General features: G+C 45.4%; 1 protein-coding gene across 1 annotated transcript in view; it reads left to right on the top strand.

The window, feature by feature from the left end:
• rps24 (ribosomal protein S24) overlaps nucleotides 1-24066 on the top strand; it is a 70062-nt gene extending 45996 nt beyond the window's left edge. The window contains exon 6 of the mRNA XM_070865655.1: nucleotides 24056-24066. The gene's annotated coding sequence lies outside the window, so the exon portion shown is untranslated. The remainder of the gene's footprint in view (nucleotides 1-24055) is intronic.
• Nucleotides 24067-24442: the final 376 nt, after the last annotated feature.

Here is a 24442-nt window from a genome sequence, read left to right as displayed (position 1 = left end):
AAAAAAAAATCGCCTACCTTTTCACCAGTTAACAAATCTTCAGTTCTGAACATCTTTAGTAATTGTAAAATTCTTCATGCTGTTGGCTGTGAATGGGCAGAATAGCGAGAATGAGGAACTGAAAGAAATTAGCATTGGTAGAAGAAAATAGTACTGAAGAAATTAATGGGACTGAAAGCCGATAAATCCCGTGGAACTGATGGCTTGAAAGAGATGGCTATAGGGATAGTGGATGCATTGGTTGTCATCTTCTAAAATTCCATAGATTCTGAACGGTTCTTGTAGATTGGAAAGTAGCTAATGTAACCCCGCTATTTAAGAAAGGAGGGAGGGTGAGACCAGTTAGCCTGACATCAGTTGTAGGGAAAATGCTAGAATCTTATTAAGGACGTGGTAATAGGGCACTTAATCAAGGAGGCTTTGAGGGTATTATATTTTTTTTAAGTGCAACATCCCCACTGGCACCTGGTGATCCCTGGCCCAAGACTGCCCAAAATGGAGGAAGAGCATCCGGGACTGCGCTGAGCACCTTGAGTCTCTTTACCGAGAGCATGCAGAATTCAAGCGCAGACAGCCGAAGGAGTGTGTGGCAAACCAGACTCCCCACTTGCCCCTTACTTCAACCACTGTCTGCCCCACCTGTGACAGGCTATTAGCACAGACTGTACAGCCACCTGAGAACTCACTTTTAGAGTGGAAGCAAGTCTTGCTCGATTTCGAGGGACTGCCTATGATGAGAAAATAAGATTGGGCAGAATCAACACTGATTTATGAAAGGGAAATCATGTTTGACAAATCCGTTGGTGTTTTTTTCAAGTTGTAACTAGTAGAGTCCTCATCATCATAGGCAGTCCCTCAAAATTGAGGAAGAATTGCTTCCACTCAAAGTGGCTGTACAGTCCAATGCAGGAATTAAAGTCACGGGTGGGGCAGACAGTAGTTGAAGGAAAGGGTGGGTGGGGAGCCTGGTTTGCCGCCCACTCCTTCCTCTGTCTGCTTGATTTCCACATGCTCTCGGCGACAAGACTCGAGGTGCTCAGCGCCCTCCTGTATGTTCTTCCTCCATCTTGGGCAGGAATTCCCAGGTGCTGGTGGGGATGTTGCACTTTTTCAAGGAGGCTTGCTGTGTCGCAGCTCCGAGTAGAGCGCTTGCTTAGGGAGTCTTGTGTCGGACATGTTTGCCTGAGGAAGATACTGTTTGAAGACCAGGACCTCAAATCTGGCACCAAGCTTATGGTCTACAGGGCAGTGGTGATACCCATGCTCCTATGTGGCTCAGACATGGACTATATACAGCAGACATCTCAAAGCGCTGGAGAAGTACCACCAACGCTGCCTCTGCAAGATCCTGCAAATCCACTGGGAGGATAGACGCACCAACATCCGTGTTCTCGCTCAGGCCAACGTCCCCAGCATTGAAGCATTGACCACGCTCGAGTAGAATAGATAAGGGAGCACCAGTGGATGTTTGATGCCAGTTCATTGGATATAGTCAAGAGGGAATTAGATATGGCTCTTACGGCTAAAGGGATCAAGGTGTATGGAGAGAAAGCATCTTGCGGCTAAAGGGATCAAGGTGTATGGAGAGAAAGCAGGGAAGGAGTACTGAGGTGATGATCAGCCCTGCTCTTATTGAATGGTGGTGCAGGCTCGAAGGGCCGAATGGTCTACTCCTGCACCTATTTTCTATGTTTCTATGGTGTATTTGGAGTTTCATAAGGCATTCAATAAGGTGCCACACAAGAGGTTATTAAACAAAATTAGGGCTCATGGGATTTGGGGTAATAGCATAGATTGAGGATTGGTTAATGGACAGGAACAGAGAGCAGGAATAAACAGGACATTTTCGGGTTGGCAGGCTGTAACTAGTGGGGTGCCGCAAGTATCGGTGTTTGGACCCCACCTATTCACAATCTGTATCAAGGATTTGGATGAGGGGACCAAATGTAATATATCCAAGTTTGCTGATTATACAAAACTAGGTGGGAATGTAAGTTGTGAGGAGGATGCAATGAGGCTTCAAGGGGATATAGACAGGCTAGGTGAATGGGCAAGAACGTGGCAAATGGAATATAATGTGGAGAAATGTGAAGTTATCCACTTTGGGAGGAACAATAGAAAAGCAGAGTATTTTTTAAATGGTGAGAGATTGAGAAATGTTGGTGTTCAGAGGGACTCGGATATCCTTGTATAAAAATCACTGAAAGTTAACCTGCAAGTACAGCAAACAATTAAGAAAGCAAATAGTATGTTGGCCTTTATTACCAGAGAATTTGAGTACAAGAGTAAAGACATCTTGCTGCAATTATATACGGCCCTGGTGAGAACGCACCTGGAGTATTGTGTACATTTTGCAATCTTTGCGTATATTCAAGCCAGAGATCGATAGGTTTTTGAACATTAAGGGATATGGGGACAGTGCAGGAAATTCTTCATGCTGTTGGCTGTGAATGGGCAGAATAGCGAGAATGAGGAACTGAAAGAAATTAGCATTAGTAAAAAAAAAAAATAGGGGGAAATTAGATTTAAAAAAAAAAACAAATGCAAGTTATGATTTGGAATGCGCTGCCTGAAAGAGTGGTGGAAGCAGATTCAATAGTAACTTTCGAAAGGGAATTAAATCAATACTTGAAAAGGAACAATTTGTAGGGCTATGGGGAAAGCAGGGGGAGTGGGACTAATTGGAGAACTCTTTCTAAGAGCCAGCACAGGTACAACAGGTGTTTTGATTCTATGCTATAAAAAAAATGTTGCAAATAAATTTGTTTGTGGATCGGACAAATGAAGGATACATGAGGATGTTTCCCCTCGTGGGGGAATCTAGAACTAGGGGCCATAGTTTCAGAATAAGGGGTCGCCCATTTAAAACTGAGGTGAGGAATTTCTTCTCTGAGGGTTGTGAATCTTTGGAATTCTCCACCAGAGAGCTGGGAGGCTGGGTCATTGAATATATTTAAGGTAGAGCTAGAGAGATTTTTGAACGATAAGGGAGTCAAGGGTTATGGGGAAGGGCAGGGAAGTAGAGTTAAGGCCAAGATCAGATCAGCCATGATTTTATTGAATGGTGGAGCAGGCTCGAGGGGCAAATGGCTTACTCCTGCTCCTATTATGTTCTTACATGTTTGTTCTGTCCATTGAATGCAACTATATAGCCTACTGATAATTCAAAACTTTTTTTAAGAAATTTTTTTTTGAATTAATCACCCCTCTGGTTATTTTATCAATTATGTTAAATCTGTGTCCTCTGGTTACCGACCCTTCTGCCAGTGGAAACAGTTTCTCCTTATTAACTTTCATCAAAATCCATCATAATTTTGAATACTTTTATTAACCTCTGCTCTAATGCAAACAATCCCAGCTTCTCCAGCCTCCACATAACCAAAGTCTCTCATTCCAGATATCAGTCCAGTAAATCGGGTATGCCTGTGCTATACTCGTACTGACACCAAGCTCCGCGAAAGGAAATTCTCCATTCTCCAGCACTGACATCCCTTGCCTTATGTGTAAAATAATCGCCTCATTTCAGCAATTTTTAAAAAGGATACTTGTGGCTCCTGAGAAACCAATTGGGCATTCCTTGACATCGTGAAGACCGAGGTTAAATTGCTTATCACCAAGGTCACTGATTCACATTTTCACAGAAAAATTAACAGAACTGCCGAATATTATAATCAAAGCACCGTAAAAATTTTGGCATCCCACGTCATAAGAACAGAATTTGACATATTCAATGTAAAACAACCATCCTCAAAAAATTGGCGCATTACATTCAACCACAAATTTTTCATATTCAAATATACCAGGCTATATTTTCACAAGATAAATGTTGTAAGTGTTAAAATATTTTTATAGCAAATATATTCTGAGCATTTTATTTATAAAACACCCACTATATTTTAACAGTGTGCCCTACATTATGATAGGGGGTGCTATAAGCTCACTTTCAGTACTACTCTCAAATGAGGTTTAGCCTAACAGAAGTATAAACTGATCCTTTCCATGCAGTCCTTTTCCTTTCACAGTGTTAGACATTAGCCTGATCACCTCGGGAAATTATTTCACTTGGAAGTTATGTTCTATTTATTTTCATCCCCAGGTCTTTAAAGACTCTTACTTCAGATCTGACCTGGTAACAGTGAATGTTCACTGCACAAGCACATCTCATTCATATAGGTTCAGTGTATCCAAATATTGCAAATGAATACATGTATAAAATAAAATAATTCACATGATTTGTCCAAGATCATTTAATATCTGCATAGCATTTGAATATGGAATGAGAATGATTTCTGTTTGCATAAATAGATTATCTGCAGGCTTGCTCATGCTGTGACAACATATTCACATATATTGGTTATAATTTGTTATAACTTGCATTTATATAGCACCTTTAATGTAGTAAAACATTCCAAGGCTCTTCACAGGAGTGTAATAAGACTAAATTTGAGGCTGAGCCACATAAGGAGGAATTAGGGCAGGTCAAAGAGGTAGGTTTTAAGGAGTGTCTTAAAGGAGGAAAGAGAGGTAGAGAGATGGAGAGGTTTAGGGAGGGAATTCCAGAGCTTAGGGCCCAGGCAGCTGGAGGCACGGCCGCCAATGGTTGAGCGATTATAATCAGGGATGCTCAAGAGGCCTGAATTAGAGGAGTGCAGACATCTTGGGTGGGGGGTGGAGGAGGGTAGGTAGGTGGGTGGTGGTGTGGGACTGGAGGAGATTACAGAGATTGGGAGGGGCGAGGCCATGAAGGGATTTGAAAACAGGGTTGAGAATCTTGCTTAACCGGGAGCCATGTAGGTCAGCGAGCAAAGGGGCGATGAGTGAGCGGGACTTGGTGCGAGTTAGGACGTGTCTAGCCGAGTTTTGGATGACCTCAAGTTCACGTAGGGTAGAATGTGGGTGGCCAGCCAGGAGTCCAGTGGAATAATCAAGTCTAGAGGCAGCAGATGAGCTGAGGCAGGGGCGGAGAAGGGCGATGTAATGGAGGTTGAAGCAACCAGTCTTAGTTATGGCGCAGATATGTTGTTGTAAGCTCATCTCAGGGTCAAATATAACCCCAAGGTTGCGGACAGTCTGGATCAGCCTCATTCAGATGCTTAGGAGAGGGATGAAGTCGGTGGCTAGGGAACAGAGTTTGTGGCGGGGACCGATGACGATGGCTTGGGTCTTAATATTTCATTGGAAAACATTTATGCAGATCTTGCATTGGTTGGCGTGTGAAATTGAAATTAGTGCAGTAAGTGGTGTTCTATTCAAGAAGGGTTCAAACACATCATTCTGGCAGTCTAAAGGGAATAATTGTCTGCAACCCATATTTCTAAATGGGAGTGCTTAGTGCTGACGCTGGGCAAAGTAATGGAAAAATGTTCCATCTCCAGCACTCACTGATGGATACAAAAATGTAAAAGGAAAGAACTATACAGATTACGGTTCGTAAGAGTATCATAATTGAACATAGAAACCCCATTTATGAATGTGACTTTTCCATTCCAATTTCGTCGAGTTAATTTCAAATTGACTTCAGATCAATTATACACAGTCTAATTCATAAATAGATAACCGTGCAATATTTAACTAAGTAAAACAGTCTCGAGGCAAGTTATGTGTGGAGCATGAAGAGAATTGTGGTTGGAGTCAATGCAGCGTTGGCTACTAATTGAACTATGTAGCCATTTTTGTTTTAAAGTATTTTCCTAAAAAAAAGTGGTCCATCTTCTCAAATGAATGACTGGAGTTTAGTATTTAGTCACAATGTTTCTATTGCTACCTGTTGGATGAGGAAGAAAGGGGAGAGGCATCGTGGGCATGAACAGGGACCCAGGGCTGGATTAAGGACCTGATGGGCCGGGGGCAAACTGACCCAAATGGGCCTATAGTTCTATTGGTTCATGTTCATTACATTATGTATATGATTCTGATTCTGAGTCTGAAAACATAGGCCAGTATATTCAACAATGAAAGCATATATTCTGTATCAAGTAGGTATATATCCTGGTTCTGGTAACATTGCTATACATATATGCAAATTTCTCTCAATAACATGTGAAATAAAACAGGCTAGCACATATTCTGTTCTGGATAGAGCAGAAATAAGTATGTACACGTTAGGCCAATAAACATTATTTTCCTCGGTCTTGTTTTTCCCCTCTCATTGTCTATTCTATTCAGCCTATTTTAAAGGCCTTATTTCTTTTCCTACATTTATTTGTTGGGCCTATAGCAACATAGAAACATAGAAAATAGGTGCAGGAGCAGGCCATTCGGCCCTTTTAGCCTGCACCACCATTCAATATGATCATGGTTGATCATGCAACTTCAGTACCCCACTCCCGCCTTCACTCCATAACCCCCTGATCCCCTTAGCTGTAAGGGCCACATCTAACTCCCTCTTGAATATATCCAACAAACTGGACTCAACAACTTTCTGTGGTAGAGAATTCCACAGGTTCACCGCTCTCTGGGTGAAGAAGTTTCTCCTCATCTCGGTCCTAAATGGCTTACCTCTTATCCTTAGACTGCGACCCCTGGTTCTGGACTTCCCCAACATCGGGAACATTCTTCCTGCATCTAACCTGTCCCATCCCGTCATAATTTTATATGTTTTTATGAGATCCCCTCTCATTCTTCTAAATTCCAATGAGTATAAGCCTAGCCGATCCAGTCTTTCCTCATATGTCAGTCCTGCTATCCCGGGAATTAGTCTGGTGAACCTTTGGTGGGCCTGGGGCTGCAGTCCCATTTGCCCCATGGTTAATCTGCCCCTGCAGTGACCTGCTGAGTGGCTTTCACTCTCAATCGTGGTGTGCCAAAGGTGCTCTGTGTTGGGTGGGTGTGCATGTGTGTCCCACCATCTCCCCTTCACCTATGGCCCTAAGCAGAGCTGTTGGACTTGTCCCCCGAGCCCCAAGTCGCAGTCCAGTGCTCTGGGCTGCTGTTGGATACTGGATTCAGACGAAAGAGAGAGAAGGAGAGAAAAAAATGAACAGAAAAAATAGGTGCAAAGCAGGGGGAGTTTCTTTGTAGCAGGCCTGGGAAGTCAATGCTTAAACTGGCACTCAACAAAAAAAATACTGAGTAACCTTTCAAGGGAGGAACTCACCTACTGCGGCTAATTGGGTCAATTCAGCAATATTCTACTTCAGGAAAATTTTCACTTGTACTAAAATAGTTGAAGCATAAACTGGCTTTAGATTATAGCTTATACAGTGCAATCTTTTATCTGGAATAGAGAATCTTTTGAAAAAAGTAGGTGGATTGTGATGTTTCAAGATGAGAAAATTTTTCACGAGATATAAAGAAAGGCGTACGTTTATACAGCGCCTTTCACGACCACCCGACATCTCAAAAGACTTTACAGCCATTGAAGTACTTTTGGAGAGAAGTCACTGTTGTAATGTAGGAAACACGGCAGCCAATTTGTGCACAGCAAGCTCCTACTAACAGCAATGTGATAATAACCAGATAATCTGTTTTTGCTATGTTGATTGAGGGATAAATATTGGCCAGGACACTGGGGATAACGCCCCTGCTCTTCTTTGAAATAGTGCCATGGGATCGTTTACGTCCACCTGAGGGCGCAAACGGGGCTCGGTTTAACGTCTCATCCAAAAGATGGCATTCCCTCAGTACTGCACTGGAGTGTCATCCTAGATTTTTGTGTTCAAGTCCCTGGAGTGGGGCTTGAACCCATAAGAATTAGGAACAGGAGTAGGCCATCTAGCCCCTCGAGCCTGCTCCGCCATTCAACAAGATCATGGCTGATCTGGCCGTGGACTCCGCTCCACTTACCCGCCCACTCCCCATAACCCTTAATTCCCTTATTGGTTAAATAACCCACAACCTTCTGACTCAGAAGTGAGGGTGCAACCCACTGAGCCACAGCTGACACCTTAAGTGAGTAATAAAAAATACATGGTAAAATTATATAATGATGAAGGGCAAATACTTAGAAATCCAACTAAAGCACAAAATAAATAATTAATGCTGCTGAACAGTATTTGTGCAACCCAGACTCCTTAGAGTGACGTGTGCCTTTGTTAATTCAGTTGTCGTGCTCAGCAACACCAGTTTAGGCGGCAGGTGGACAAGAGGGCTGTGTTTGGCAAGGTGACCAGGGTCTAGTGACCTATTGGATGGTAGAGGAGTGGGTTGGATGGCGCCAGAAGAGCTGGCATGGTGCCTATCCTGGGCCGACATCCGGCTCGTGGCCAATGCAATCGAGTCACTGAAAATGGACCTGCGCCCTGACTCCATTAGGTGTGTCGAGGATGCTCAAGCACGTGGGGCGATCCAGTCCGAATTGACCCTCGTCCGGACGGAATTCCTCATCGGTGCCAAACCCCGAAACCTCCCTGGGGAGTCTTACAACTTGAGCCTCCTCCGAGAAACCCCCTCCGTGCCTTTCAGTTCTGCGCTGAGGGGATTCTTGTACGAGCTGCTCTTGCACACCCTCCATTTTGCCATCCTCGTCTGCCATCCGGGCACACCATGGCACACCGTCTTGCCATCTGGAGGAGGCGGGTGTCCCCAATGGAGTGCTCTCTACGCGGGTGTCCTCTCTTTATTTATTGGGGACTTGGCCTGGGTGGTGTTGCACAGGGCAGTCCCGTGCAATAAGTTTTTAAGTCGGTTCATGGGCTCCCAGGCCACCTGCAATTTCTGCGGTCTGGAAGTGTCCGTATTCCATGTTTATGTGGAGTGTGTCAGGTCGCAGTCTCTATTCCAATATTTGAAGGGGCTGCTCCTCAATTTCTGGCTGCACTTTAGTCCCACACTCCTGATCTTTGGGCACCCTGTGCGGAAGGAAGTGGGCAGGTCAGAAGGCCTCCTCGTAGGACTGCTCAAGGGCCTGGCCAAGGTGGTTATTAACCGGTCCAGGCAGCGGGCGGTCAAGGGGGTCGTTCAGCCCGACTGCCTGCCTCTCTTCGATTAAATCCGAGCCAGGGTGTCCCTGGAGATGGAGCACGGGGTGTCCACCGGTACGCTCGCGGCCTTCCGCGAGAGGTGGGCGCCGGAGGGACTGGAGTGCATCATCACCCCCGGCAACCAAATTTTAATTTGACCATAGTTTCAAAAAGTTTAATATGTTTAATTTGCCTTTTTAGTGCCCCTTTAATAAGGGGGCAATTTTATTAACATGACTTTAAAATAGTTGTGAAAGATAAATTAAATTATAAGTAAGTGTTTTTAAAAAGAATAGAGAAAAACGCAATGTGAAACAAAACTATAAATGCTGGAAATGCACCATAAGTATGTCAGCATCTGAAAAACCTGCGTTAGCTTAAACCCACACCCTTCTGACTCAGAGGCAAGGGTGCTACCCACTGAGCCACAGCTGAAACTATTCTATGATTCTTATGGTTCCGTTTTCAGCTGCTGTTGCATATTTCCAGCATTTTCTGCATTGTGTCAGATTTCCACCCATGTGAGTGGTGTCCATGTTTTTTGGGGTGATTTTTAATTCTGATTATGCCGTCACCTGACCTAATAATGATGGTATCAAGAAACCCAGAAGCTACCTCTGACATCTCCAACATTTGAATCGCACCACAAGATGGGTTTCATTTAAGCCGTGATTTTTTTTGATTTGTGCCGTGCATAATGGCAGAAGGCTTGCTTCTTGCAGATTGAATGCTTCTTGATTTGGCCACTGTTTGTCACGATCTGTGGGCATTAGTATGAACAAGCTTTTGCCTGTTCTGCAACAGACTGCAGAGTGCTTGATGCTGTCAGTTCATATCTATTGATCAGAACTAAATTTGATCCTCCTCAGTATTTACAGGACATCTTCTCCCTAAAGCAATACGTGCAGCAGGCTGTACAGAATACATCAGTTGCTTGCACTATATTGTACAATGGAGCGGAAAACCAGAGGGGATTTGCAAACTGTTTACACCACACTGATTTGCTTCACAGCTGAATTAAAAGCAGCATCGTAAGGGAGGTATTCAGTGATAGCGGAACAAACACATTTGCATCATTCACATGGTGGATTTTCTTTCAAAATAGCTCAACATTGGTGCAAAACTGAATTAGCAGCTGCCATGTGAACAGAACATTAAGAGATCATCATTCCTGCTGTGCTGAACAGTGAGGTGTGTGATGTCTGCGGACAAAATCGATTCTGTGTTCAGTTAATAATGAAGTGAGGGAAGGTGTTAACTTAAATTCGTTGTGCAACAGAGGAATTTGTTCTACTCTAATAGCTAACTAGGGCTGCAATTCTCAAGGATTTTTTTTAATTTGAAAGAAAAAGACTTGGATTTTATATAGCGCCTTTCACGACCACCAGACGTCTCAAAGCGCTTTACAGCCAATGAAGTACTTTTGGAGTGTAGTCACTGTTGTAATGTAGGAAACGCAGCAGCCAATTTGCACACAGCAAGTTCCCACAAATAGCAATGTGATAATGATCAGATAATATGTTTTTTTCAGCAATGTTGATTGAGGGATAAATATTGGCTAGGACACCGGGGATAATTCCCCTGCTCTTCTAAATAGTGCATGGGATCTTTTACGTCCACCTGAGAGGGCAGACGGGGCCTCCGATTTAATGTCTCATCTGAAAGGCGGCACGGCACCTCCGACAATTTGCCTCATATTAAGGACCGGATGAAAAGGATAGGACATGTTATGAGTACTCGTGTACAGTGGAGGCTTGGGTGCACTGTTTTAAATTTACTCCATTCCAGCTGACCCAAGCTGATGAATGCGTCAAGAAATAATCCTACTAATTGTATTCTTTAAAAGGCAATTTTAAAAGTGAAAAGATCGGTGACCTTTACTTTAAGGACCATAAACTGTCACAGCAGTAACATTTAACACAATATTGGGCGTGAGATTTATGTGGATAGTGTATGAAAGAAATTACAATCACTTCAGTGAGATTAAACTAAACGCACCTCACTAAATGTATATATTATAAATAATATTAACTTTTATTTATATAGCGCCTTTAATGTAGTAAAATGTCCCAAGGTGCTTCACATAAGTGTTGCAACATGTTAGCTATTGACCAGGGAGGGAAAGAGAGAAAAAGCAGGAGAAGGAAGTGTAAAAAAACGTCAAAGGCTTGGGTCTGAAGCGGCAGCCAAAATGCTCACACAGGCGGAAAAACTAAAAAAAAATTAAAATTACATTGAAAATATTACAATAAGGAGTATACAATAGTAAAATCAGTATAATAAAGATTAATTATAATTAAACAAAATTAAATAATATGTACAATAATTATAAATTAAGTTAAAATTAGAAAATCAGCAATTGAAGCAAATTAAATTGGTTTTTAGCTTTCTTTAAAATTCATTCCCTATCCAGTGATTCAATTAATATGGAAGAACCAATCACCACCTTCCATCCTTGTGACATCATAATTTCATGACTTGTTATTTCTCATTTTGTCTCCTTGACAGGACCTGTTCTGGCTCCAGGCTCGACCCTTAGGGAGCAGCTTTTTTTAAATGTATATACATGCACATTCGTATGAAGTTCAGTTTTGCTATATGGCAAAAGCTTGTTTGTGCCGAGACCAGGGGTTATTAGAATTTTCACAACTTTATATATTATAGAAATATATGACCATGCAGGACAAAGCGGCCTGCTTGATTGGCACCCCATCTGTCATTTATGCAACCTTCATACAACTGTAACCTTCATTTAACTGTAACCTTCATGCAACCACATTGCACACTGTATATATATGTCCTGGAAATGCACACCTTGACCACAGGGGGTGAACTTGTGGGAGACACTCCTCACCTGGGCACTCAGGTATTTAAAGGGAGGTCCCACGCAGGGTCATCACATCTTGGTCCTGGGAATAAAGAAAGGTCATGCAGTGACCGTGTCTGCAGTACATGCCTCGTGTAATTCAGTAGCAAGGTGCAGGGACACTGCATTTGGCGACGAGGAACGGGAATCACTGAACCACGAGGATGGCCACCAGTAACACAGAGGACCGTTACTGTGTGGGTGAGGACTGGGATGACTTCGTTGAGAGACTCCAGCAGAGTTTCATCATGAAGGACTGGCTGGGAGCGGCAGCGGCAGCGGCTGACAAGTGGAGGGCGCATCTACTGACCAGCTGTGGCCCAAAGACGTATGTGCTGATGAAATACCTGCTTGCACCCGAGAAGCCAGCAGACAAGTCCTTTGAAGAGCTCAGCCAGCTGATCAGTGATCAACTCAAGCCGGCGTGTACACATGGCCCGGCACCGGTTCTACACACACCTGCGTCGGGAGGGACAAAACATCTCGGACTTCGTTGCGGATCTGCGGCGCTTGGCCAGTCTCTGTAAGTTCACTGACGCCTGTAGGGGGGAGATGTTAAAGGATTTCTTCATTGAGGGCATTAGTCATGCCGGGATTTTCAGGAAGCTCATAGAGACCAAGGACTTGACTTTAGAAGGGGCGGCATTGATAGCTCAGATCTTCATGGCAGGGGAAGAGGAGACCAAGCTAATTTACGCGCGCAGCTCTGGTTCCAACATGGCGATGGACCAGGGAGTTAACATCGTGAACGCAGCTCAGGACCCCACAGGCAGGCAAGGGCATTTTGAAACCGGCCAGGCAGCAACGGACGCTAGGGTGGGCCCGCAACAGGGACAATGGAAAGGGGATCGGCAATTCATGCCATCTCAAGGAACAATGCGTCCCATGATGAGACCATTGACACCCACCATCAGAGTGCTTAGAAACAATCAAAGGGACAATCAGAGAGGAATGCCTGGTAACAGTCCTTTTGTTAACAACAACCTCAGCTCATGCTGGAGGTGTAGGGGTAGACATACTGCGAAAAGCTGCAGGTTCCAGCAATGTATCTGTAGGAATTGCAACATCAGTGGACACTTGGTCAGAATGTGCAGGAAGGCTGTAGTGAGGCTAATCTACGAACCAGATGAGGGGTCTGCAATGCAGGATGATGCTTGGGGCAAAGCCATGGATGCTGAAGTTCAGCGGGTTCATGTGGCTGATGTCCACAGCTCATATACCAAAACGCCACCCATGATGATGAAAGTTTTATTGAATGGCATCCCGGTGCGCATGGAGCTGGACACAGGAGCCAGCCAGCCCCTTATGAGCGCCCAACAATTTGAGAGACTATGGCCACACAGAGCTAGCAAGCCAAAACTGGAATGCATTGACACGTAGCTATGGACGTATACCAAAGAGATCATCCCAGTGCTAGGCAGTGCAAACTTGGTGGTAACACATAATGGGTCAGAGAATCGGCTGCCACTCTGGATTGTCCCGGGAAACGGCCCCGCACTTTTGGGGAGGAGCTGGCTAGCCGAGATGAACTAAAAATGGGGGGATGTGCACGCCTTTTCATCTGTGGAGCGAAGCTCGTGCTCACAGGTCCTACAGAAATTCGGGGCACAGTTTCCACCGGTGTCGGGACTTTCAAGAGCACCAAAGTAGTGATACGCATCACCCCGGACGCCAGACCAGTGCATCACAAAGCCAGAGCGGTGCCGTATGTGATGTGTGAGAAAATTGAAAGTGAATTAGACAGCCTCTCAGAGAGGGCATAATCTCGGCAGTTGAATTCAGTGACTGGGCAAGCCCCATCGTTCCTGTTCTCAAAGTGGATGGCTCGGTCAGGATTTGTGGCGACTACAAGGCCACCATCAACCGAGTGACACTGCAGGACCAATACCCGCTTCCGCGAGTGGAGGACCTTTTTGCCACGCTGGCAGGTGGCAAGCTGTTCACCAAGTTGGACCTCACTTAGGACTACATGACTCAGAAACTGGCTGAAGAATCCAAGCTTCTGACCACCATCACGACGCACAAGGGGCTATTTATCGACAACAGGTGTCCATTTGGCATTCGTTCGGCGGCCGCTATCTTTCAGAGGAACATGAAAAGCTTGCTTAAATCCATTCCTGGAATGATCATATTCCAAGACGACATCCTAATCACGGGTCGAGACACCAAGGAACACCTCCAAAACCTGGGGGAGGTGCTACGCCGACTGGACCGGGTAGGCTTGCGGTTGGAAAAGTCCAATTGTGTGTTTTTGGTCCCAGAGGTCGAGTTTTTGGGCAGGAGGGTTGCCGTAGACGGTATCCGGTCCACTGAATCAAAAACGAAGGCGATCCGCCGGGCGCCCAGTCCCGGCAACACATCAGAGTTGCGATCATTCCTGGGACTTTTGAACTATTTCGGGAACTTTCTGCCGAACTTAAGCACATTGTTGGAGCCATTACATGTGCTCTTGTAAAGGTTGTGAATGGTTTTGGGGGGACGGTCAAGAACGGGCTTTTAATAGAGCGCGGAACCTTCTTTGTTCTAACAAGCTGTTGACCTTGTACGGCCCCTGTAAAAAACTGGTTTTAACGTGTGATGCATCATCCTATGAGGTTGGGTGCGTGTTGCAGCAGAGTAATGATGATGGCCAACTCCAACCGGTGGCTTATTCATCCAGGTCGCTCTCCCAGGCAGAGCGTGGGTACGCCATGGTCGAAAAGTAAGCACTCGCTTGTGTTTACGGTGTGAAAAAGATGCACCAGTACCTTTTCGGTAGGCGGTTCAAGCTAGAAACAGACCACAAGCCGTTAACATCCCTGTTGTCCGACAGCAAGGCTGTCAATGCCAATGCGTCAGCTCGCATACAGCGATGGGCTTTCATGCTGGCTGCGTATAACTACACCATACAGCACTGGCCAGGCACCAAGAATTGTGCTGACGTGCTCAGCAGGCTCCCACTGGCCACCACTGAGAGGGCGTCGGAGCAAAGCGCTGAGATGGTCATGGCTGTTGAAGCTTTTGACACCGCAGGCTTCCCCATCACAGCCCACCAGATAAAAATCTGGACCAACAGAGACCCCCTCCTATCCATGATAAAGAAATGTGTTCTGACTGGGAATTAGGCGCCCGCACACGGGGCGTGCCCCGAGTAGGTCAGACCGTTTCACAGACGGATGGATGAGCTCTCCATCCCAGCCGATTGCCTGCTATGGGACAGCCGGGTAGTCATGCCCCAGAAAGGAAGGGAAGCATTCATCAGGGAACTCCACAGCAAGCACCCTGGCATTGTGCGAATGAAGGCCATTGCCCGGTCACATGTATGGTGGCCGGGAATTGATTCAGACCTGGAACACTGGGTTCGCAGGTGCACGACGTGTGCCCAGCTGGGCAATGCCTCCAGGGAGACCCCCCTCAGTTCGTGGCCCTGGCCCACCATGGTCACGTGTTCACATAGACTATGCGGGTCAGTTCATGGGAAAAATGTTCCTGATCGTTGTCGATGCATACTCGAAATGGATCGAGTGCATCATATTAAACTCATGCACGACATCCATCACAGTGGAGAGTCTGCACACGGTTTTTGCAACCCACGGCTTGCCGGACATTCTGGTCAGCGACAATGGCCCGTGCTTCACCAGCCATGAATTCCAGGAGTTTATGTCGGGTAATGGCATCAAACACGTCCGGACAGCGCCGTTCAAGCCGGCTTCCAATGGCCAGGCGGAACGTGCGGTCCAAGTCATAAAACAGGGCATGCTCCGTATCCAAGGACCCTCCCTTCAGCACCGCCTATTGTGCCTCCTGCTGGCCTACAGGTCCCGCCCGCATTCGCTCACAGGAGTCCCGCCAGCGGAACTACTCATGAAACGTACGCTTAAAATGCGGCTGTCCCTCATTCATCCAGCCCTGGCAGACAATGTTGAGGGCAAGCGCCAGTCCCAAACCGAGTGCCATGATCGAAACGCAAGGGGGAGGTGTATAGAAATTGATGACCCGGTATTTGTTCTTAACCATGCTTTGGGACCCAAGTGGCTTGAGGGCACCGTAATTGGCAAAGAAGGAAATAGAGTCATAGTGGTCAGACTCAACAATGGGCAGATATGCCGCAAACACTTGGACCAAGTAAAGAAAAGGTTCAGCATAGACACTGAGGAACCTGAAGAAGAGCATGAGATATCACCCACACCACTGCCAGTGGACGAGCAACAAGGACATTCACCAACATGCACAGTCCCTGCGGCCAGCCCGGACAGGCCGGAATCACCTCAGGTGACAGAGACGCGTGCCAAGGCTCAGCCACCAGAGCCCCAACTGCGTCGCTCCAGGAGAGAGCGTCGACCACCTGAAAGAATTAACCTTTGACACAAAAAGACGTGAGGGGGGAGGTGATGTCATGTATGCAACCTTCATACAACTGTAACCTTCATGTAACTGTAACCTTCATGCAACCACACTGCACACTGTATATATATATATGTCCTGGAAATGCACACCTTGACCACAGGGGGTGAACTTGTGGGAGACACTCCTTACCTAGGCACTCGGGTATTTAAAGGGAGGTCCCACGCAGGGTCATCACCTCTTGGTCCTGGGAATAAAGAAAGGTCACGCAGTGACCGTGTCTGAAGTACATACCTTGTGTAATTCAGTAGCAAGGTGCAGGGACACTACACCATCCACCACTTTAAACATTCACTCCCTCCACCACCGGTGCACCGTGACTGCAGTGTGTACCATCTACAAGATGCACTGCAGCAACTCGCCAAGGCTTCTTCGGCAGCACCGCCCAAACCCGCGACCTCTACCACCTAGATGGACAAGGGCAGCAGGCGCATGGGAACACCACCACCTCCACGTTCCCCTCCCAGTCACACACCATCCTGAATTGAAAATATATCGGCCGTTCCTTCATCATCACTGGGTCAACATCCTTCTCTAACAGCACTGTGGGAGCACCTTCACCACATGGACTGCAGCGGTTCAAGAAGGAGGCTCACCGCCTCCTTCTCAAGGGCAATTAGGGATGGCCAATAAATGCCGGCCTTGCCAGCGACACCCACATCCCATGAACGAATAAAAAAAATTGATTGGACTAGAGTCACCTCTGGGTCAAACCAGGTACAGGTGGCAAGTTCCCTTCCCTGATGGATCTCAGTGAACCCGTATCATTGGTCATTTATTTTTGGTGCCTGCCTACACATTTATTGAATTAAATTCCACAATTTATCATGATGTGATCTGAACTCGGGACCTTTTCCCTATTTAAAATGATATTATGTGGAGCAAACATTTCTTAGTGTGTTGCACATGCAAAGATGTCTTCTTCTCTTCTTAGGCCGTCCCCCTGAGTCGAGGATGACTTGCTTCCACACTAATATGAGTTCTCAGGTGACTGATGAGACCAATGCGGGACCTGCAGTCTCTGTCACAGGTGGGGCAGACGGTGGTTGGAGGGACGGGTGGGTGGTGTGCTTGGGTTGTCGTGTGCTCCTTCCGCTGTTTGTACTTGTCTTCCGCTTGCTCCTGGCGAAGAGACTCGAAGTGTTTGGTGCCTTCTCGGATGATTTTCCTCCACTTTGAGTGGTCTTGGGCCAGGTGGAAAGATGTAATGCTGTGTTGGGGTATAATTTTCACCCCACCCCACTGTGTAGAGCATAGAGATGCCGTAGTGTTATTCTGGCTGGCTCCTTCAGTGGCCTAGTGTTTGAATAGATTGTCTGAACTGCTACTAAACCGTACAGAGCTGGAAGGCCCCAGATTTAACTACCAGTCTGTGCAGCCAGGTGTGCCCATGGTGGAGAGAGTGAATGTTTAAGGTGGTGGATGGGGTGCCGATTAAACGTGGAGTTACATAGAAATTACAATACAGAAACTGGCCATTCAGCCCAACTAGTCTATATCGTTTATGCTCCACACGAGCCTCCTCCCACCCCTCTTCATCGCCCCCTATCAGCATATTCTTCTACACCTTTCTCCCTCATGTGTTTATCTAACTTCCCCTTAAATGCATCTATATTATTCACTTTAACTACTCCCTGTGGTAGTGAGTTCCACATTCTAACCACTCTCTGGATAAAGAGGTTTCTCCCGAATTCCCCATTGGATTTATTAGTGACCATATTATATTTATGGCCCTTTGTTTTGGTCTTCTACGTCTTCCCTATCAAATCCCTTCATAATTTTAAGGGCCCGTTAGGTCACATCCTCAGCCACCTCTTTTCTAGAGAGAAGAGCCCCAGCCTGTTCAGGCTTTCCTGATAGATATACATCCTTTTCCGAATAGGGAGATCAGAACTGTACACAGTACATCTTTCAGTCTGATGAAAGGACACTGGCCTGAAAGGTTAACTCTGTCGCTCTCTCCACAGATGCTGCCTGACCAGCTTTGGGTATATTTGGACCAAATAGATTCCAGTAGTTATGCAGCCTTACTCTACAGCTATACCTTTCAAGGGTAGGTTAACAAAAATCTGAAAGTTATGCACAAAAAAAGCAGAACTCGACCTTCACAATAGGCTCCTGTCTTGCTGTGTCAATCAGTGGCTGAGTGGGTAGCACTCTCTAGGTGGGAGGGGCTAGGAGTGAGCAGGTGCTACTGGCTGTTTGATTACTGCAGGGAGATGGAGTGAGTTTGTAAAAAGTTCCCCCCCCCCCCCCCCCCCCAGGTTTTAGGGCCTGCTTGGCCCATAAACAGCAGCCGAATGGCCCCTCAGAGGCCCCAGGATAAATTTAATTAGAGGAGAAAATGTTGGGGGAAAGTGAGAATAAAAGGCCCAAAGATTTGGACCGGGACCCCAGGAGGTTTGGAAAAGAAAACATGGTGGTGGTTCAGTGCGAGGATAAGGAGATACGAGCTTGGGATATTATCCAGGCAGTACATGAGGACTGCGGCGAAGGAAGTTGCTTTGCCTGCTGACCAAAGCCGAATGTTCGGTTTGAGGTGACGGTCAGTGGCTGAGAGGAGGTGGAAAGACTTTTACTGAGTTTGAAGGTTGGTGATGAGTTCTTGGAGGTATCTCTGAAGAGGTGGTGGTCTCATTCTTAAACTTGCCGGTTTATATTGAGGACGATGTGCTAATAAAAAAAGTTGGTGTCGTGGAGCATTAAAATTTTCTCTGCATTAAAGAGGAGGTGCTATCCAGGAACGCGGTAGCAGATGGAACTCGTTATATAAAGTTGAGGTTCCCAGAGGGGGTGAAGTCATTACCTTACAGCATGAAATTCGAGATAATGGAAGGAGTGCAGTACTTCTGGATACTGCATGATAACCAGGTGAAGGTTTGTTATTATTGTCTTCGACATGACCATCTTGTAAGAAGCTGTCCAGACCTGTACTGCGGCGAGTCTGCTCGGAGCTGCAAGACAGAGAGTTATGGGGTGTGTCACAAAGGTCACATCCGCCGTGAGTGTGAGGCAGCAGGAAGTCCGTTGAGCGACGAGGAGATGGGAGAAGGAGCAGGAGTGAGTGGAGAGGCCGGAGGTGCAGAGCAGGCGGAGGACACAGCCGCCAAACGGAATGAGAAAAGAGCGCAAGAAGAGGTAGGAGATTGCGGAGCGGAGAACAGGATGGGGATGGCGGAAAACACACCAAGTATGGTGGAAAAGAGCAAAGACAGCAGAGGGCAGCACGGGTCAAGGGCAGAGTTGAACCATAATACGGCTCAGCTCTCCCTCAAGAATTGGGTGTCCGAGGGGGGAAAAGAGGTGGGAGCGGGGTGCAGGGTAAGTATAAGTACTCCAAAGAACGATAGAGTGTTGGGGAGCAGGAGGGGGCACAAGGAGGAGAAGGTGCAAGAGGCAGGAGCCTTAAATGGGCAGCAGGACAGGAGCAGGGAATCCAGGAAGACAAAAGGGATAAGATAGGTGATGATGCGCCATTGTCCCAGAGAGAGAAGGGGAGCAAGGTTCAGCGACTGAGATGAGGCCGAAGGGAATGGCGCTGTTGGAGAAACCATGATAGCAGGAAGACTCTCGAAGGTAGATTATGTATCTGACAGGGAGCAGTGGTGGGAGATTAGAGAAGAGCTCGGGAGTGAGGAGTCATAGGGGGATGGAGACATGGAAATGTGGGGTGGGGTGGCATCATGTGGAAAGGGAAAGGTGAGGGAGAAAGGGCAGCTCCTTGGCCTAAACCTAATGTAAGGAGGAGGCTGGAACGGCAGCGAAGGTTCAAACAAGTGGTGAAAAAGAGCCGGAGAAAGACAAAGCTGCCCGAAAAGTTGAAAGGAGCATGAAAGGAGGGAAGAGCCGGAGATTAAATAATGGGTGGATTATCAGGCACATTTCCTTTATTAGGAGCAATGATTACATTGACCTTGGTTAATGTGAAAGGACTGAGGGGGGGAGAGAAATTACAGCAGTAGTTGGAGTTTTTAAAGGCACTGATCTGTTGTGTCTGCAAGAAATCTTTTGGGATGAGGATATCCGAGAAAGAGTTTGGAAGGTTTGGTTATGATCAATTTTTAAAGTACAGTCGATTAATATATATTACGGGAGACAAATTAAACTTCAGGTTTTGATAATAAGTGTTGGAGAAATGGCTGTGCAAAGTATGATAGAATGGAATGATCACGATGTTGTAAATGTATTTAATGTTGAATAAATGATATTAAAAACAATTAGTAGCACCTGTGCCTCTGAGTCAGTAGGATGCAGAGACTTGAGCACAAAAATCTAGGCTGACACTCCAGTGCGGTGCTGAGGGAGTGCTGCACTGTCAGAGGTGCCGTCCTTCAGATAAGACGTTAAACCGAGGCCCCGTCTGCTCTCCCAGGTGGATGTAAAAGGTACCATGGCACTATTTCGAAGAAGGGCAGGGGAATTCTCCCCGGTGTCCTGGCTAATATTTAGCCCTCAATCAACATCACTAAAACAGATTATCTGGTAGTTGTCACATTGCTGTTTGTGGCAGCTTGCTGTGCGCTATTTGGGTGCCATGTTTCCCACATTACAACAGTGACTACACTTCCAAAAATACTTCATTGGCTATAAAGCGCTTTGAGACGTCTGGTGGTCGTGAAAAGTGCTATATAATTGCAAGTCTTACTTTTTAAAATTAATATATTATAAATATTATTATTGGTTAAAAGAAATCAACTACAATTAAATTCAAAATATTGCTCATTTTGCTTTAGAGAAAAATAAACAATTCCCCTCAGAATGAGAACAATGTTATTGACTCTTAATACCCTAAAATGCCCTAAAGTTCAGGGCAAATAGCTTTTTGGGCAATAAGTGGCCTTCAGGTTCATCCTGTGAGTCTGTGCGTTTCCTGACTCGGACTAGGTATATCAGCATTCCCCAGTTCCCAGCTCGCTCTCCTTCCTGCCAAATCTGGAGTTCGACGTCCCCGAGAAAGCCAAACCTAGCTCCGCCATTGGTCGCGAATGCAAATGTAACGGTTATTCCAGACATCAGTGTAAAATCTCCCCTCTCCTCCCCCCCACCCGCCACCCCCATTGGAGGCACAGCAGTGAATTATGAATTTTGCATCAGTTAGCTGTGAATGCGATTTCAAAATAAAATCCTGTTTCATTTTCCAAAGAAAGGAAACAATTGAGTCCATGTCAGATTGGCAACTTGATACCCCATTGATACATATGACACCTGGGAGACCTTGGCCAAAGACCGCCCTAAGTGGAGGAAGAGCATCCGGGAGGGCACTGAGCACCTCGAGTCTCGTCGCCGAGAGCATGCAGAAGACAAGCGCAGGCAGCAGAAGGAGCGTGTGGCAAACCAGACTCCCCACCCACCCTTTCCTTCAACCACTGTCTGTCCCATCTGTGACAGGGACTGTAATTCCTGTATTGGACTGTACAGTCACCCGAGAATGCACTTTTAGAGTGGAAGCAAGTCTTCCTCGATTCCGAGGGACTGCCTATGATGATGATGATGATATATGATTGATTTTGGGAGGTGAGTTTAAGTGCTACTCCCCTCATCATTCTGGTCCAAACTGAATACAGTATCATCGTGGCACATGTTCATGAAATGGATTTGGCAAAAGAGGAGCCTATTGTGAAGGTCAGGTTCTGCTTTATACGTGCATAACTTTCAGAGTTTGTTCACCTACCCTTCAATGATATAGCTGTACGGTTATGCTGCATAAAATGTCTTTGTGATAATATGATTGTCATAATTGTCATGAAGTCAGTAAGGGGACTACTTTCATATTTTATGCACTTTGCCTCTAATGTTTTTAATACTCGTTATGAACCATTAGACTCTACTTGGATCAGAGGAATTAACATTGAATTAAAAGGCTCATGCAAATATGGAGAAGCATTTGTTTCACATTTCAAAACCCGAACTGAACAACTTAAAGAATTTAGATGATCACACTCAATTTGACTGGTTAACCTATCTCATTCTTCAATCGAGTGGGTGCCATAAATTCAGTTGAGAGGGATTAGAGTAAATTAAAACAAATGTTGTACTTGCTAATAGTGTTTCAATTTTCAAGCAGCCCCTGAATGCAAAGCCTGGATTTTCACTACTTGTCTTTAATGATTCCACTTCAAGGTGTCAGTCTTCGCTCAATGATAGCACTCTCTTCTGTGAGTCAGAAGGTTGTGTGTTCAAGTCCCACGCCACGGATTTGAGCACATAATCTAGGCTGGCACCCCAGTGAAATACAGAAGGAGCGCTGCACTGTCTGACATGCCTTATTTTAGGGAGATGTTAAATTATACAACAACAATAACTTGTATTTATATAGCACCTTTAACGTAGTGAAACATCCCAAGGCGCTTCACAGGAGTATTAGGCGATAAAAATTTGGCACTGAGCTGCATAAGTACAAATTAGTGCAGGTGACCAAAAGCTTGGTCAAAGAAGTAGGTTTTAAGGAGTGTCTTGAAGGAGGAAAGAGAGGTGGAGAGGTTTAGACAGGGAGGTCCAGAGCTTGGGGCCTAGGCAATAAAAGGCACGGCCACCAATGGTTGAGCGATTATAATTGGATGTTCAGGAGGGCAGAATTAGAGGCTGAATGTCTGCCCTCTTGAGTGGACTAGAAAAGATCCTGTGGCACAATTTGATGAAGAGCAGGGGAGTTCTCCCCAGTGTCCTAGCTAATATTTATCCCTCAAACAACATTATCTGATCATTATTTCATTGCTGTTTGTGGGAGCTTGCTGCGTGCAAATTGGCTGCTGCGTTTCTTACATTACAACAGCAACTACATTTCAAAAGTACTTCATTCGCTGTATGACATATAAATGCATCATTTTTTTCTTTCCTTCTCCTTTTTCATTTATTATTCCTTTTCCCTCTGTTATATATAATTTTTTGTTGGTGACAGAAGATCGAGAAGCAGCCTTCTAATACTATTGTTGATGTGGCTATTGGGAAGTGTTTGGTATATGAATTTAAAGTGTGATGTGAAATATGAGGTAACAAAATTGGCGTGAAGCAAATGGAATCACAGAATTATAGCATTCTACTGATAGAATTGACAGTATAGAAGGAGGCCATTCAGACCATCATGCCTGTGTTGGCTCTTTGAAAAAAAGAAAGATTTGCATTTATATAGCGCTTTCACAACCACCAGACGTCTCAAAGTGCTTTACAGCCAACGAAGTGTTGTCACTTCTGTAATGTAGGAAATGCAGCAACCAATTTGCACACAGCAAGCTCGCAAAAAGTGCAATGCGATAATGTCCAGATAATCTAATTTTAATATTGATTAACTGATAAATATTGGCCAGGATCGCTGCTCTTCTTCGAAATAGTGGCCATGTGATCTTTTACGTCCACCTGAGAGAGCAGACGGGGCCTGGGTTTAATGTCTCATCCGAAAGACAGCATCTCCGACAGTGCTGCGTTCCTTCAACACTGCACTGGACTAGATCTTTGTGCTCTAGTCTTTGGATTGGGACTTGGGACCCACGATCTTCTGACCAAGTGGTGAGGGTGCTATACATTGAGCCACAGCCAACACTGAAGTAGAGCTATGATTAGTTCATTTATTTTAATGACTTTATTACCTTTTGGATGATCTAACATATCTGTGTTACTGTCATTTCAGGGGTCGAGGAAAACATTTCTTACTGCTTAAGGATGATGGGCAAGAGGTCAAGCCAGCTGCATGATGCATATTTCACAATCGGGCTGGCCCATTTTAGCCTTTCTGTTGCAGCTGACAGGATTGGATTGGATTGGATTTGATGTTAAGAAGATGTAGGCAATTCGGTATAGCCCATTCCTAAATCACTTGCAGAAATGAGGAGGTTCCTTCCATCTTTTATTATCATAGATTTTTTTTTTAGCAACTTTTACTCCAAGTTCAGATCCTTTCATATGCCCCAGTTAACTTGGGAACAGGGTGTGAAAGGATTGATTTATATCAAAGTATTTCATGAACTCAAGTGCCTTCTCTCAATTAAGCATAAAAAATATTTATTTTAGACACCGATTCCAGCAAGGCGTAGATAAAAGTTTATGCCTTCTTGATGTTAAAGGCACAGTGATGCTGTATATCAGCAAGTTACTTGAAAACAAGTGGCAGAAATGTGCTATGCCATCTAAATTATCCATTTTCTGCTGGAAATTTAACTCTATTTTCATGAATCTAAATGGCACTTGACCTTTGGGAAAGCAGTTAAAGGCAACACAGCTTAGAGAGAGTGCAAGTTAAGGGAACTGAGAATGACTATACTCCAGCAGAACAACAACAACTTGTATTTATATAGTGCCT

This window comes from Pristiophorus japonicus, chromosome 22 (assembly GCF_044704955.1).
Source record: "Pristiophorus japonicus isolate sPriJap1 chromosome 22, sPriJap1.hap1, whole genome shotgun sequence".
NCBI lineage: Eukaryota > Metazoa > Chordata > Chondrichthyes > Pristiophoridae > Pristiophorus > Pristiophorus japonicus.
Note: the sequence above shows the minus strand (reverse complement) of the source record. Positions and strands in the feature narration are given on the sequence as shown.